Genomic DNA, 15,865 nt, shown 5'->3' with positions numbered 1-15,865 from the left:
ATCGACATTATTGTCTGAATATGGGTAGTAATTGGATTTTTATGTGTCCCTTAGAGATATACAACTGCGGCCATTGGGCGACCAAAAAGTGGACAAATACATTTGGATGTAGCATACAACTACTTACAAGAGGGGTCTAGGTATGCTAGATACGAGCAACTAGATGGTAAATATTCATGGTGTAGCAGGCACCGGACCCTTACAGCATAATCGGTTTAAAAAAAAAAAAATTCTTACATAAATGTATGAAAGAAATTTGTTATTAATGCGGGTGCAAAAGCTGTTTGTGTGTTTATAAATTGTGTCTTCCTTAGGTGCAGACAGAAAGTGCACTGGTCTGAACTAGGGGTGCAGTGTGGCCAGTCGACCCTAGCCCTGATGAAATTGCCGCAAATCAATTAGGCACTGAAACATGTTGGTTTTAAATGAGCAGACACACAGCACAGAATAAAGAGTCATATAGCCAGTGTTGTTTCGCTCGGTTTTAACTCGGAGCGACACGGGTTCTGATCAGACCCTGTCTCTCCTATTTGGGTCGACATTATTTTATTTAAATTTTTTTTGGAACACACATACACAAATTAACATTCAAGTTACACATGTAGCACTACTTGAGGGGATTGATAAGAGGTTTTTGATTTATTTTCTTCCTTTCTGGGTGGCAGTTGCTAATGATGAGAACGTGAGGTAGCAGGCGAGTACCTGTCTGCATATCCTCCATGGTGTTACTTCCGTGAGGCACTGCCATCCTTTCTCCACCTTTTTCTATCACTGTTGTTCCTGAGTGGATACCATATGTATGTGGTTCCTCACTGCCTTTTCCTTTTTATATATATTTTTTAGGAAATGAGAGGACAAGGGAAGCACTTTACACACACACAGACACAATATAGGATTTTCCAAAGAAGCGAGTGACATCAGACCCGATCGATGCACGGCATAAAATTTGGCCGTTCATGATAAATCAAAACAAAGTAGTTTTGAATGTGTATGGGATACTGAAAAGCGTGTTCACTCTGTTTATTTTACTTTCTGGGCAGGTCTTATTTTGTGAATAGTCTATGAGTGGGGGGCGACCTGCCCATTCACCCCCTAAGCTCCATATTGTTGATGGCAAAGCATTCTCAGTACCAGGCAGAATGAAAAAGAAACCCATTACACAATTCCTCACATGCAACACTACTTTTGTGGTTAACGCTCTGGACTGCCCTTGTGGGATGAGATACATTGGAAGTACCACTCTAATGCTATAAAGAGGATACTTGAGCATATGCTGGCAATAAACAACAGGGACATGCATTGCCTGGTGGCCAGAAACTTCCAAGAATATCAACTCTCCAACAGCTCATTTCTCTGCTTTTTCATCATTGAACAAGTACACTCAGGCCCAAGAGGGGGCAATAGAGTCCTCATGCTCCACAAATGTGAGTCCAAATGGATTCTAGAACTTGAGACAAAATACCCGGGGGGACATAATCTCGATGAGGAAGTATGTTTCTTTCCTCTGTCTCCTCTCTCTCGATTTCCATGATGTACCCTATTAGACCTGTTAGGAATATGTTTTTCTGCATATTACAGGATGTATATATTATGATGTTTTAAACCCTTATTTTTCTTCTCTTTTCATATTTTCACAGAGGAAACGGACACGGACACTTCTTACACGGGCTCCCTACCCTTTTCTTCCCCGCTTTTGGGCACCCTTCACCCAGATAAGACTTTCTTTTTATCTCTTGCTTCCACTTTGCATTCTACTTTGATGTTCCTTATATATTTGCCTTTGTCTTATGTATAGCCTAGGCTATGTACAGTGTTCAATTTTTCTATTGGTCTACTATCAGCATTATCATGTACTGACATTTTTTTCTACCACACTTGTTAAACGGTAGCGGCAGTTTCAGTCGATAACCCTTCAAGTATTGCCCGGCGGTAATCGCCTCTCATACCTTTCGATAATTTACCAATGAAAGAGGCAGGCGCCGGAGACTGGAAGGCAGGAAACAAAGTTTTTATTCCGTCGGAGCAGAACACATCAGATCAGACAGCAAGGTATCGTCACGAGGTGCTCTAACTGCATCTCTGAGGCCTGGCCTCTTATACACAGGTTTATGACTTTATTGCAGAGTTATCATACATGGCACATTCTTGAGATTGTCTTGGAACATGAAAGAACATCCTCGGAATCCCCACTTCGAGCTCGTTCCCACACATATCTACAGTGGAAGTCCCCACCCCATCCACAGTAGGAGATGGCTATCACACAGCTGGACATTCCGCCAATTCCCGGGGGGGGTTTGCGACCGGCCGGGTCTCAGGGGGTAGGGGCTTTTGATCTACTGTAATCCCTTTGATGTGGGGTGTTTCCCTTACAGTAGGGGCAATAAACTGCATCCGCAGGGCTAGGTGATGGCCTGGGATCGATTCGGACAATGGGGCGCAGAGGAAGGGGGTTATCAAAAGAGATGCATGACCATGTATGGGATGTCGGTCAGGCGTAGGATGTGGTTCCATGGCAGGGTCGCGCAGAAGGAGAGGGTTTATGGCCCGTGTATGAGAGAGCGGGGGTGGCCGGCACGCGGGGGATGCTTGCAGCGCCAGGGGAACGCGCTGGCGATCGACAATGAGCGGGGAGAGAGTGGGGTGCCTAAAATGGCGGCCGTGCGTTCGCTGTGCGTGGCGCTGGGGAGAGGCAAGATGGCGCAGATAATGTTCAGTTACAAGCTAAATTTCCACACACTGGCATCTCACGCAGGAGGCATGACTCCTAAATTTGCATACTTTCAATTCACCAGCCACACTGTATTGTCCCTTCTCCTGGATACCGTGCTTGGTTTTATCGACCACTTGGTGCCTGTATTCTCAATCAGTACTCCTTTGAACGTAGCACAGTACACCATCTCACTTGAGGTTATATTTTCACACCTTGTCCTCTCCACCGAGGAACCATTTATAGGTGAATACTTGCTCTGGTTTCAGAGCACAGTAATTATCTCTTTGCAGATACGTAATCCTCCGTGTCTACATCCTGGGCCATTCCATGTAGAAAGGCTTTAGGCCCTCCAGGTAGATATTTCTCCTAGAGGAACGAGGAACTCTCCATTGCTGTATCTTCTGATCACTTGATACCGAGCAACATACTTGACCAGACGCTCCCGTGCGCACTTCGCATTACATACTTCTGGGCCTTGATCAATGTTGCTTTGTCCCGTGTTTCATACTAGTTTCATTTGCAGTGTATCTGACCCGTACGTCATGAGATTAATTTATCTTGTGGTTAACGTCAGGCTAATGGTTACCTTTATTATCTAAGTGTTGCTTACACATCCTCATACGCTTTACAACCACTGTTATTCTCTTGGTGTTTACCATTCCAAGATGGCAGCCATAATACGACCATGGCGTCTCAAAACATAACCGTACGATTTATCAATTTGTTATAAAAGCATATATGCAACACTTATATATTGTGTTTTTGTGTAATGCGACCACACAGAACAGTATAATCATGTGCCATATAACCTGTTTTTCTGATTTACTTTAATGAATTTGTTACAGTTTAGAAATGGCCACCAGAATCGTGCTCATTTCTGATAGTACACAGGACTACAAGTCTGTTTTCTATGTTTACAAGAGACTATGTACAGCAACCTTGCATGCTTACTCACTGTGTGACCAAGACAGCTAGTCTGTTGAAACGCATAACCTTTGTGCATTAAACTCTGCAACTGGCACTTCCGGAGAGCGCATTTATTTCTTTTCTCCTGTGACATATATATATCTATATTTATATATGATCCATCAATTGCCCTGAAGCAATGAGAGGGCACACACATTCAGTAAGACACATTTAATCACTAACTTATACAGTCAGTCACACACCTATTAAGTCCTCCACCCACACACATATACACCATTCTTCAATACACCTTGGCATTAACATATATAAAATATATTTAAACTTTACAGAAACACACATTCACTGGATGATGTCATCAGTGATGTCATTTGAGATGTCATGAGTGATGTCAACGGTGATATCACTGACCATGTCATGAGTGACATCATCAGCAGTGAATTGTGGGGGCGCAATTTATAGTTAGCTCGACTAACTATAACGTTCGAATTTCTCTGGTTTTGTACGAGTGAAATGTCCAACTAACTATAACGTCCCTGAAACCTATGGTTTTTTCACTGAATTTCTAATGTTTTTTAAATGCTAATTTCTAATTATAATGTTCATTAAACCTATAGATTTTTCAGTGATTTTAAATTATCATTCCATTCTCAACCTTGTGAAATCAGCCGATATCGCCAGTTTTCCAGCAATAGATTCCGCAAAAAAAATCACCGCAAATGAGAGCAACAACTAAAGCTAATAATATGCAGAGTAGGCGTTCCTGTGCAAAAATAATACGAAAACACCACTTCCCGATATTTTCAATGAGCAGCCAAATCTTCGGTGCGATCCAAATAACAGGCGATAAGCTGCGTTAGCAGTAGGAATGTAACATCTACCTTTTAACGGTGTAAAGTAGGACGACTACCTACAGTGTGAAAGGGAGCCCAGCCCAGAATCACATCTGAAGACCAACACATATCATAGAGCTACTGATCATGCACCTCCGACACCCAAGAAGGCCACAAAACCCACTGCCACCACCCTCAGGACCTCCCTCCTGACCACCCCACTACTACTGAGGCAGCGCACAACAGGACAGTGGACCTTCAAAAAACGGAATGGCCACACAATAGCTAAATGTTGCAGGATGTGGCAACCAAACATGTGTGAAGGACGCAAGTCACCCACCAATAATAATGCACACAATACCAAGTGTAGCGGTGATGTGCTAGACAGACCTCACTATGCAGAGCACAAACCTCTCCATGTGTACATATACTGCTGGTGCTTGTAGTGTTGTGGACAGTGGACGCAGCCATGTTACCTCAGGCAGTGGGGAAGATCTCGGTCATGTACCTGTGTCGCCGTCGCCTGTAAGCGGAAGTGCAGTGGGCTGGACCACTGTACGCCACTCCTGCATAGAAGTGTGAATAAATAGGCCGGGGCTCTGGGCGTGGTTCACTTGTGTGAAGGCCAACGTGTCTGCCAGAGCTGCGGCCCTCACCCTGCCACTTGGCTGTTGCCATAACCGCAGGCCTCCTCAACACAGGCCCCCTGCAAACACAGTGGCACAGCACCGCACAGTTATGTCTGTACAGAATACTGCATTCGATCTACACTGCAGACAGCAGGGCTCACAATTCGGATGGAGTCGCGATTGCAGATGACGCAGTCCAATAGGCAAGACACATTGCTCCCAGTGCGGCCCGCCCGGACCACGCATCATTGCAGGCTGCGTACGCGCTGAGCGCCAGATGTACCACTAACTCAGTGCACCTCAAGTCAACGCCACGTGACCTTATTAAGGCAGAATTCATTAGACAAAAGACATTGCTACCAGTGCGGCCCCATCCGGACCACGCATCATCGCAGGGTGTGCACACGCTGAGTGCTTCAGGTGCCACGAACTCAGTGCACCATAAGTCATCGGCATGTACCCTTATTAAGGCAGAATTCATTAGACAAAAGACATTGCTACCAGTGCGGCCCGCCCGGACCACACATCATCGTAGGCTCCGCACATGCTGAATGCTTCTGATTCCACTAACTGTGCAGCTCAACTCAACACCACATGGCTGTGGGCCCTTGCTGACCGCTGCCTCTGGCCTACACTGCGGTCAGCAGGGCTCGCAAACAAAATTGAGTCTTGATTCATTAATTACAGAGTCAAGTAGGCAACTAACTACAACGTCCCTAAAACCTACATAATATCCTTTTAGTATGCTTACTTCAAGAACTTTTTTGATTACAATTATAGCTTTAGTACAATGACCAAATTCATCTTGCAAGTCCAAAGGAACACTGAATGGCAGTTTACACTGCGGACAGCAGAGCTCACAATTCAAATTCAGTTTTGATTTATTTATTGCAGAGTGAGCTTTACTCTATGTCATTGGATTTTCTCAAGAGGAAGTCACAAAAAGCATTCCTCGATGTCTGTCCTGACTACTGCCTTCGATCTACACTGCGGACAGCAGGGCTCACAATTCAGATGGAGTCGCGATTGCAGAATACGCAGTCCAGTAGGCAAGAGACATTGCTCCCAGTGCGGCCCACCCACACCACGCATCATCGCTGGCTGCGCACACGCTGAGCGCCACACCTACCACTAACTCTATACAGCCCAGGTCAACGCCATGTGGCTTCGGGCCCTTCCTGACCGCTTCCTCTGGCCTACACTGTGCTCAGCAGGGCTCACAATTCAAATTCAGTCTTCATTCATTAACTTCAGAGTCCAGTAGGTAACTAACTATAACGTCCATGAAACCTACCTATTTCGACAATATAGTCCATACATATTTCATCTTTTGTTCCATACGCCCACACTGTGGTCAGCAGAGCTCACAATTTACAATGAGGCATGATTTATTATTTGCAGACAGAATTGTACTCTATGTCCTCAGATTTTGTCAAGAGGAAGTGACAAAAAGCATTCCTCGATGTCTCTGCTGACTACTGCCTTTGAGCTTCACTGCGGATAGCAGGGCTCACAATTCACATTGAGTCGCGATTGCAGATGACGCAGTCCAGTAGGCAACAGACATTGCTACCAGTGCGACCCTCCCGGACCACGCATCATCGCTGCCTGTGCATACGCTGAATGCTTCTGCTGCCCCTATCTCAGTGCAGCACAACTCATGGACCCTTTATAACACCATCTTTTGTGTATAGTTTCAGATCTGCTGCCCCTACCTCAGTGTACCACAAGTCATGGACCCTTTACAATAGAATCTTTTGTGTATTATTTCACATCTGGTGCCCCTACCTTAGTGCAGCACAAATCATTGACCCTTTATGATTAAATCTCTGTGTGTGATCTGATGATTACTGTTGTACTTCTTGCCAGCACTAACCATTCCCTGAGGGCTGGCTTACACTCACCCCACATGCACCCAGCACAGACATCACTGGACATGTGACCCTGGTAATAAAAAGGGGCCTAGCGCACGTGCCCATACCCAGTTCCACTATCTATCTAACTGTGTCCGTGTGTTCATTATGTAGGCATGATGCTGCCCCTGGACCCTACCACATTACATTGTGCTGTGGACAGCATATGCAACCATGTTACCTCTGGCAGTGTGGAAAACTTTGGTTATTTAACTTTGTCTCGGTCATTGTATAATTATGTAGGTAGAGACTTGATCTATAGAGTACTGCAAGGAGAGTGTATAGTGAATTTATAAGTGCTTGGGGATTGGCGGAGTGATTGTATAAGTACATATGTTGGCAAAGCCTAACCATGAACACGAGCTTGGCTCTAATTGGGTGCTCTCCATGTGCCTAAAACTGAAACTTGAACTTTGCATGGCCCTGTATTGCTTCAGCTCCAACACTCCACTGAATGTGCAATAAACATTCATATCCACACAGATGTGTTATGTCCACCATCTTTCATGTGTGGAACTATGGATGAATGTAGGGTCAGTAATTCCCCGTACCTTCCATGTTGGCCATGTTGTGGGACTTGGCTCACAGAGTGACACATTGGCGCTTGTGACCCAGGAGACGTCAGCACTACAACAGGGACACCCACATCAGGTGATTCCTCATACAGCCCAGGACGGAGCCATGCCCATAGCTCCGGAGTCATTCTTCACAGCCTCACGCAGGACTGGCATACACCAGGCCAGCCCACTCCGCTTACGCTTACAGGGAAGGACAACAATGCTACATGGCTCATATTTTCATTGTAGTGATCTGCTGGTCACAGCTTAGTTGTCAGTACACCACAGCCACGTCCTCATGGCTGGTATACACCCACACCACACCCATCCAGCACAGGCGTCACAGGACAGGTGACCCTGCCAATAAAAAAGACCGGGCGCACGTGCTCTACGCTATTTCAGAGTTGCTTGCACCATATGCACTGCGGCCCGCACAGGCACACCAGCACGGGACGGTGACTTTCGGTCCACTGAGGTACGGGATACCGCAACTGCTCAGCGGGTGTGCAGCCTGCAGTGATGGTGCGGCCCGGCGGTCTGGGCAGCTCAGGTTTTGTGTGCCCTGCTCGACCGCAGTGTTGCCCTGAGCCATCAGACAGCGCAGGCCTACCGCCATGTAGCGTCGCCTTGCTGGTCACAGTGTTAGTGGCACCGCAAGGGCTGAGCGGGTGTGCAGCCTGCGATGAACAGCCGGGTGCACTGGTATGTCCTCTGCCATGGCAAAATCAAGACCCAGCACCAAATGTGAGCCTTGGTGTCCTGCGGAGCAGGGCTGCATGATATGCAGGGTGCCCTGTCCGAGGGCTCCGGGCTTGGAGCTTGCAGCTGCACGTGGTAGGCCCTCTCTTCTACAGGCAGGGTGCAAAAGGTGAGCTGAGAGGCTTGTTTGTGCAGTGGCGGGCAGTCACCTCCGGGCAGTGGGAGTGGATGTGGTGCAGCAGGATGGGTGCGCAGCGGCGGGCAGTCACCTCCGGGCAGTGGATGTGGTGCAGCAGTCTGGGTGCACAGCGGCAGGCAGTCACCTCTGGGCAGTGGGAGTGGATGGGGTGCAGCAGCCTGGGTGCGCAGCAGCGGGCAGACACCTCTGGGCAGTGGAAGTGGATGGGGTGCAGCAGCCTGGATGCACAAAGGCGGGACAGCGATTTAGGCGTGCGCAGTCGTATGTACTCTGCCATTACTGATTCTGTACTATGTTTCAGATGAGTGAGCTTGAGGGCTCCACTATGTCCCGGCACGTGGTTGGAGACACACCGGTGGTGGAAAGGTGAGCTGTGAGGGTTTTGTCCACAGTGAGGGCACTCACTGTCCCTCTCCATCTCTTCCTTTCTCTTCCTCACACTCTTTCTCTCTCTTCCTCTCTCCCACACTGTTTGTCTCTTTCTCTCTCTCTTCCTCTCGCTCTCAGTCTTTCTCTCTTTCTTTCTCCCTCTCTCACTCTTCCTCTGTTTCTCTCTTCCTCTTTCTCACACTGTTTCTCTCTTTCTCTCTCTCTTCCTATCTCTCACTGTTTCTCTCTCTCTTCCTCTCTCTCTCACTCTTTGAGTTTGAGTTTGAGTTTTAAAGAATTTATAGAGCGCTCGTACACCAGGCGGTTTCTTGGTGCTATGCAATTACTGCTGCTCAAGGGGCAAAAGAGCTAAGGGATCAAGGTGGTTTAAGATTGGAAGGCTTCAGTAAAGAGGAATGTTTTGAGGCCTTTACGGAATAAGGGATATTGGGAGCAAGACCTCAATTGGAGTGGGAGAGAGTTCCAAAAGGCGGGGGCCGTGGTAGAGAATTTGGAACCTCCCCACTTTTTCCGTTTGAAGCGAGGAACCACCAGCAGTTGCTGGGTTGTAGAGCGCAGTTCTCTAGGAGGGATATAGTCTTGAATGGCTGTGTTGATAAAAGCCGGGGCAATGCCAGACCGGGCTTTAAAGATGGTACAGCCAAGCTTGAAAAGAGTGCGTTGCCGAACAGGGAGCCAGTGGAGGGATCTAAGAAGGGGAGTAATATGTTGTGACCTGGGTGAGTTAAAAACCAGTCGGGCCGACTGGTTTTGAACTAGTTGTAGGCGCCTCACGAGGTACGCAGGCATGCCATGATAAAGGGCATTGCCATAGTCCAAGCGAGACGTCACCATGGCCAAAAGTATTAGTTTAAGGGCAGATGGAGAGAAAAAACGTGAAACTTTCCGGATAGTCCTGAGGGAGAGGAAAGCTGAGGAGACAACGGCACTGACTTGAGAATGGAGAGAGAGTTGATTATTGATTTTGAATCCCAGAGTTTTGACAGAGGGGACTGGCGTGGGTGGAAGGCCTAGAGAAGAGGGCCAGAAAGAGGAGGACCATGGACTGGAGCAACCACCCGTCAACACCAATTCCGTTTTGTCGGGATTGAGTTTCAGGTGGTTGAAATTCATCCAGTCCTGGATAAAACTCATGATGAACTGAAAATTAGCAATTGACTGGGAGGAGGGAGAGAGAGAAAAAATAAGCTGGAGGTCATCTGCGTAGTTGTAGACAGAGACCTCCAGTTGCTGTAGTGCAAAAATAAGAGGGGCAATGTAAAGATTGAATAGCAGAGGGGATAGGGAGGATCCTTGGGGGACCCCGCACTGGACTGGGCGATAGTCAGCTGAATACTCGCCCAGGCGAACCGCTTGGGTACGCCCACTCAGGAAGGAGGAGAGCCATAACAGGGCAGTCCCTCCGATTCCCGCCGCCTCGACACGTGAAAGTAAGATGGTATGATCCACCGTGTCGAATGCGGCGGAGAGATCGAGAAGGACCAAGGCCTGGGGCTGACTGGAATCCATACCTTCTCGAAGATTGTCCAGGACCAATATAATTACTGACTCGGTTGAGTGTGCGGGGCGGAACCCAGCCTGCCTTGGGGCCAAGAGGCTGTGGCTTTCCACAAATTGGCTCAAGGTTCTGACCACATGACGTTCCAGCACCTTTGCCAGGAAGGGCAGAAGGGATATGGGGCGGTAATTGACAAGGTTTGAGGAATCCGCGCCAGGTTTTTTTAAAATAGGTACAATCACCGCTGATTTGAGTGCAGGGGTAACAATACCCTGGGATAAGGAGCTGTTGAGAAACGAGAGAGGAGGAATAGGGCAGTGGGAATAAACCTGCTTCAGGATATAGGCAGGGCAGGGGTCCAAGGGGGAGCCGGATTTAACCATAGAGAGAATAGAAGTGAAAGAATCGGTTGTGAGGGGGGGAATGGAGTCCAAACGAGCCACGGCAGAAGGGCAGTGGGGATCGGTAAAAGAGGAAGATGGGGGAGGAATCTTGGCCTTGATCGTACTGATTTTATCAAGGAAGAAGGAATTAAGGGAGTCACAAAGTGATTGAGAAGGAAGGGGTTTGAGAGAAGCTCTGTCAGAATAAGCCAGGTCTTGGACGATGGAAAATATTTCTCTGGGCCGGTTCTCCGCAAGATGAATTTTTGATGAGAAGTAAGCCTTTTTGGCTTCCAAAATAGACTTCTTATATTGGGCTAAGAGGGTGGTGTATTGGAGTCTAAAGGTGGGGCAGTAATCTCGTCTCCAAAGACGTTCCGCTTGGCGGAGGTTGAGTTTTTGAGTCTTTAGGTCGTTGGTAAACCATCGGTTGGCATCTTTGAAGCGTTTGGACGAGATGCATTTTAGAGGGGCGATGGAGTCGCAGCCAGCCCGCAGCCAGCTGTTGATAGATTCAGCTTGTGCTGAGGATGGCAGCCCTGATAGGTCGGGGCTAGATGAGGAGAGTGTGGCCGACAAAGCCGCTGCATCGACGCGGTTCCAAGACCGGGCCCAGACGTTTTTGGCAGGAAGGGGTTTGGGAAGTGAATGGGGGCATAAAGAAAAGGTGATCAGAAAGTGATCCGACCAAACACAGGGAGAGATGGAAAGTGAAGTGACCGGGCAGTCTCGGTACCAAATTTGGTCTAGGATATGTCCCAGTCTATGAGTGGGAGCTTGGACCGCGGGAATAAAATTGAGCGAGCGAAGTGAGTCTGAGAACTCCTTGGAAGTTGCACATTCCTCGGGGTCTGAGGGCCAAAAGTTGAAGTCTCCGAGGACTACAATGGAAGAATGGTCGACAACTAGAGTAGCCATCAGGTCTTGGAAGTTGGGAAGGAACGATTGCGGGGAAGATGGAGGTCGGTAAATAAGAACACACGTGAGAGGGGGGGTCAGGGAAGGTGAACGGGCAACTAAACAGTCTGATGAGCCCAGGGAGGGGAATGCTAAAGGTTGGAACGCAAGTTCTTTGCGGGCAATCAGGGCCACCCCTCTACCGGGCTTTCCAGAGGAACGGTCGACACGAATAGCGTAATAGGCTGGAGGGAGTATAGCCAGTACGGAGGGGAGAGAACTGTCCGAGAACCAAGTCTCAGTAAGGAAGAGTATGTCGGGCTTGTGGGACTCCAATACCGAGAAAAGATCGAGCTGATGTTTAACTGCCGATCTGGTATTAAGATACATTGCGGAGACGGCTGTGGGAGGGTGGTCAGTGACAGACGAGGCTAGGGGACAACTGGTACGGGGCAGGGACTGGGCATTCGATTGGGATGAAGTTTGAGTGGATAAGAGGCCATATTTGGTAATTTGATTGACGGTGGCATTCGCTAATGGCCACTTGCCTTGTAGCTTGGTCAACTGCGAGCTGGAATAATGGATGAAAGGGGTAGCGTGACCAGCCTCTGGCCTCGGTCGGTCGCGGACGGGCGCAGACGGGCTTTCCTTAGGCGCGCCTTCGGCGCGCCATCGGCGCGCCCGCTGCGCTCGTCCGCTGCGCTTCCTCTTTCTCTCTGTCTTCCTCTCACTCTTTCTTTCTTTCTCTCTCTCTCTTGCTCTCTCTCACTCTTTCACTCTCTCTCTCTCTCTCCTTTGATGGACGCATGACGCACAATCTTATCTTGCTTTATGTCTAGCAGGCAGTGATTCACAGATTGACGACCCCCCCACACGGACCTCCCGCCACGAGGCAATGACTTCAGTTCCACTGAGGTAGTGCCACCAGAGCTGAACGTGTGTGCAGCCTGCAATGATGCGTGGCCATCCTGGCAATCAACACCCACTCTGAATTGTGAGCTCGGCTTGTCCGCTTGTACGCAACAGCTGAGGAGGTTGCTTCAGCACGTGGTGGACCCTCTTACACACACACCGGTGGCAGAAGGTGAGCAGAGAGGCTTGTTTCTGCAGTAGCGGGCAGTCACCTCTGGGTGGTGGGAGTGGATTGTGTGCAGCAGCCTGGGTGCACAAGAGCGGGCAGACACCTCCGAACAGTGGGAGAGGATGGGATGCAGCAGCCTGGATGCACAGGAGCGGGCAGACACTGCTAGGCAGTGGGAGTGGATGGGATGCAGCAGTCTGGGTGCGCAGGAACGGGCAGTCACCTCTGGAAACTGGGAGTGGATGGGGTGCAGCAGCCTGGGTGCACAGCAGTGGGCAGACACCTCTGGGCAGTGGGAGTGGATGGGGTACAGCAGCCTTTGTGTTCAGAGGCGGGCAGACACCTCTGGGTGGTAGAAGTCGATGGTGTGCAGCAGCCTGAGTGCGTAGGGCAGACAGACACCTCTGGGTGGCAGGAGTCGATGGGGTGCAGCAGCCGGGGTGCAGCAGCCTGGGTGCGCAGGGGCAAAACAGACAATTACGCATGTGCAGTTGTATGTACTCTGCCATTACTGATTCTATACTATGTTTCAGATGACTAAACTTGAGGGCTTCACTATGTCCCAGCACGTGGTTGGAGACACACCGGTGGCAGAAAGGTGAGCTGTGAGGATTTTCTCCACAGTGTCAACACTCACTCTCCCTCTCCATCTCTTCATTTCTGTCACTCACACTCTTTCTCTCTCTCTTACTCTCTTTCTCATTCTTTCTTTTGCTCTCTCTTGCTCTCTGTCTCACTCTTTCTCTCTCTCTTCCTCTCTCTCACACTGTTTCTCTCTTCCTCTCTCTCTCTTCCTCTCTCTCACTCTTTCTCTCTTTCTCTGTCTTCCTCTCTCTCTCACTCTTTCTTTCTTTCTCTCTCTCTCTCTATTCCACTCTCTCACTCTTTCTCTCTCTCTCCTTTGATGGACGCATGACGCACCATCTTATCTTTCTTTTTGTCTTACAGGATGTGATTCACAAATTGTCGAGGGATGACACGCCATGCCTGTACCTACTTTTAATTTGTTGTTTTGTTTAAATAAAATGTTTTATATGTAAATCCATAGATGACTGAGATTATTATTTGTCCAACCTCACATGCATTTTCTTTATTATAATTGTGCAACATCAGCCAATTGTTACGTTCCAGATTTCCTAAGGTTGCTGTCACATTTGTTTGTGGGGTGGGGGTGAGGGGGGATGGCAGAGAAGGGGCTGGTGTCAGAGCAGTATTGGTGTCTGAGCTGCATGATCGTTGGCTCCATTGCATCTGTTGTCATTCAGGTGTGGCGCTGAGAGCCGCGCTAGAGTCGCGACTCCATTTAAAAAAAAAAAAACATCCACTTTCACTAATTTACATTCGCCTCGGGGACCCCATCCCCCGAAGCATGCCGATTAATTATTAAAAAAAAACAAAAAAACAAGAAGAGGGTCATGTCGGCCCCCCCTCCCGTGGCCAATTCCGGCCCCAAGGACCCCATCCCCCGGGGCCTAGCCTCACTGTTGGGGACTGTGGGGGGGAGCCCCAATGCCCCCACGATCCTGCCGGCTTCCTGCGTCCTGCGGGAGCCGGGAGCCGGCATTGCTTTTCCACACGGGGAGCTGCTGACATGCAGCTCCCCGTGTGGAAAAGCAATCAACTGTGGATTTTGGAAGCGAGAGCAGGTTTCCCTGCTCTCGCTTTCAAAAAACAAAGCAAGTTTGCTATGACAGGACAGGAGCTGCGCAGCTCCCGCTCTGTCATAGCAAACAGCAGTGTCCGGGGGTGGGCACCCCGGGACACTGCAGGAGCCGGCCCTGGGGGGTGGCAGTCCCCAGGGCCATAACAGGCTCCAGGAGGAGGGACGCGCACCCCCCTCCCAACACGAGTGAAGCCCCGGGGACGTGGTGGTCCCCGGGGCTGCAGGGGCCCCAGCGGGCCCTGCTATTATTTTTTAAGAAATGCCCCCGGGACCTAGCCCACCCGGGGGACTCATTAAAAAAAAATGTGGGAACTTGCGCTTCATTGTTTTTAAACAATTTCGGCGGAATTTGCGACCGCAGCACGTATTGCGCCGAAATAAAAAAAATTCTTTTTTGGGCCCTAGGGGTCCTTCTGGGACCCCCTGAGCAGGCCTAGGGGGTCAGGGTGTTTCTACCTTGCCGCCTTCTCTTGTTTTATATCTTTGTTTCTCTGTTTTCTGGTGACTCGCTTCTACCGAGTTACAAGATGGCTGCCAACACTTCCTAGTTTGAATTGTTGACAGCCAATTAGAATGTAGCTTGTGGTTGTGGCAGCAAATTAGAATGAAGCTCGTGGTCAGGAGGGGTCACGACTCCACCGCTGCCCTAGATATCGAAACATTTTATTTTAAATTTCTAAGCAACTACTGAACGGATTTGCACCATTTAAAAAAAAAAGGTTGCTTTATGAACCAAGCACTACCTTTTTGCCAAATTTGGGGTAATTCCGTTCAGCAGTTTCGGCTGTAGCCTTGCCCAAATTTTCCAATGAGAAATTGATTTTTTGACTCTTATTTTTTGAATTTCTCAAAAACTACTGAACGGATTTACACCATTTAAGAAAAAGGTCGCTTTCTGAACCAAGCTCTACCATTTTGCCAAATTTGGGGTAATTCCGTTCAGCAGTTCGGGCTGTAGCCCGTCTCAAAATCTCCTATGGAAATTAACATGGAGAAAATGCGTTTTGGGACCCCCCTTTTTTCTCAGCCCCCGCTTGACGAATCACCCCCAAACTTTCAGGATAGGAGCTGACCTGAATAGAATTTTTTTGGGGGAGAATTTCACGAAGATTTGTCAAACAACGCCAACGTTATTAGCAAATCAAAAAAATGCTTTTCCTAAGGAAGCTAGGTTCTAACTATAACTACCTACTGGCGACTGCCAGAAATAATATATATATATATATCACTGAAAAAACCATAGGTTTCAGGGGTGTTGTAGTTAGCTGGACTTTTCACTTGTACAAAACCATTGAAATTCCCCCGTTATAGTTAGTTCAGCTAACTATAACTCGCGCGCCTGCAATGCACTGCTGATGACGTCACATATTACATCACTCATGACATGGTCAGTGACATCACTGATGACATCACTGATGACATCTCAAATGACATCACTGATGACATCATCCAGTGAATGTGTGTTTTTCTGAAAATTAAATATGTTTTA

This window comes from Triturus cristatus, chromosome 6 (assembly GCF_964204655.1).
Source record: "Triturus cristatus chromosome 6, aTriCri1.1, whole genome shotgun sequence".
Taxonomy (NCBI): Eukaryota; Metazoa; Chordata; class Amphibia; order Caudata; family Salamandridae; genus Triturus; species Triturus cristatus.
The sequence above is the reverse complement of the archived record's forward strand: the minus strand, read 5'-3'. Positions refer to the sequence as shown.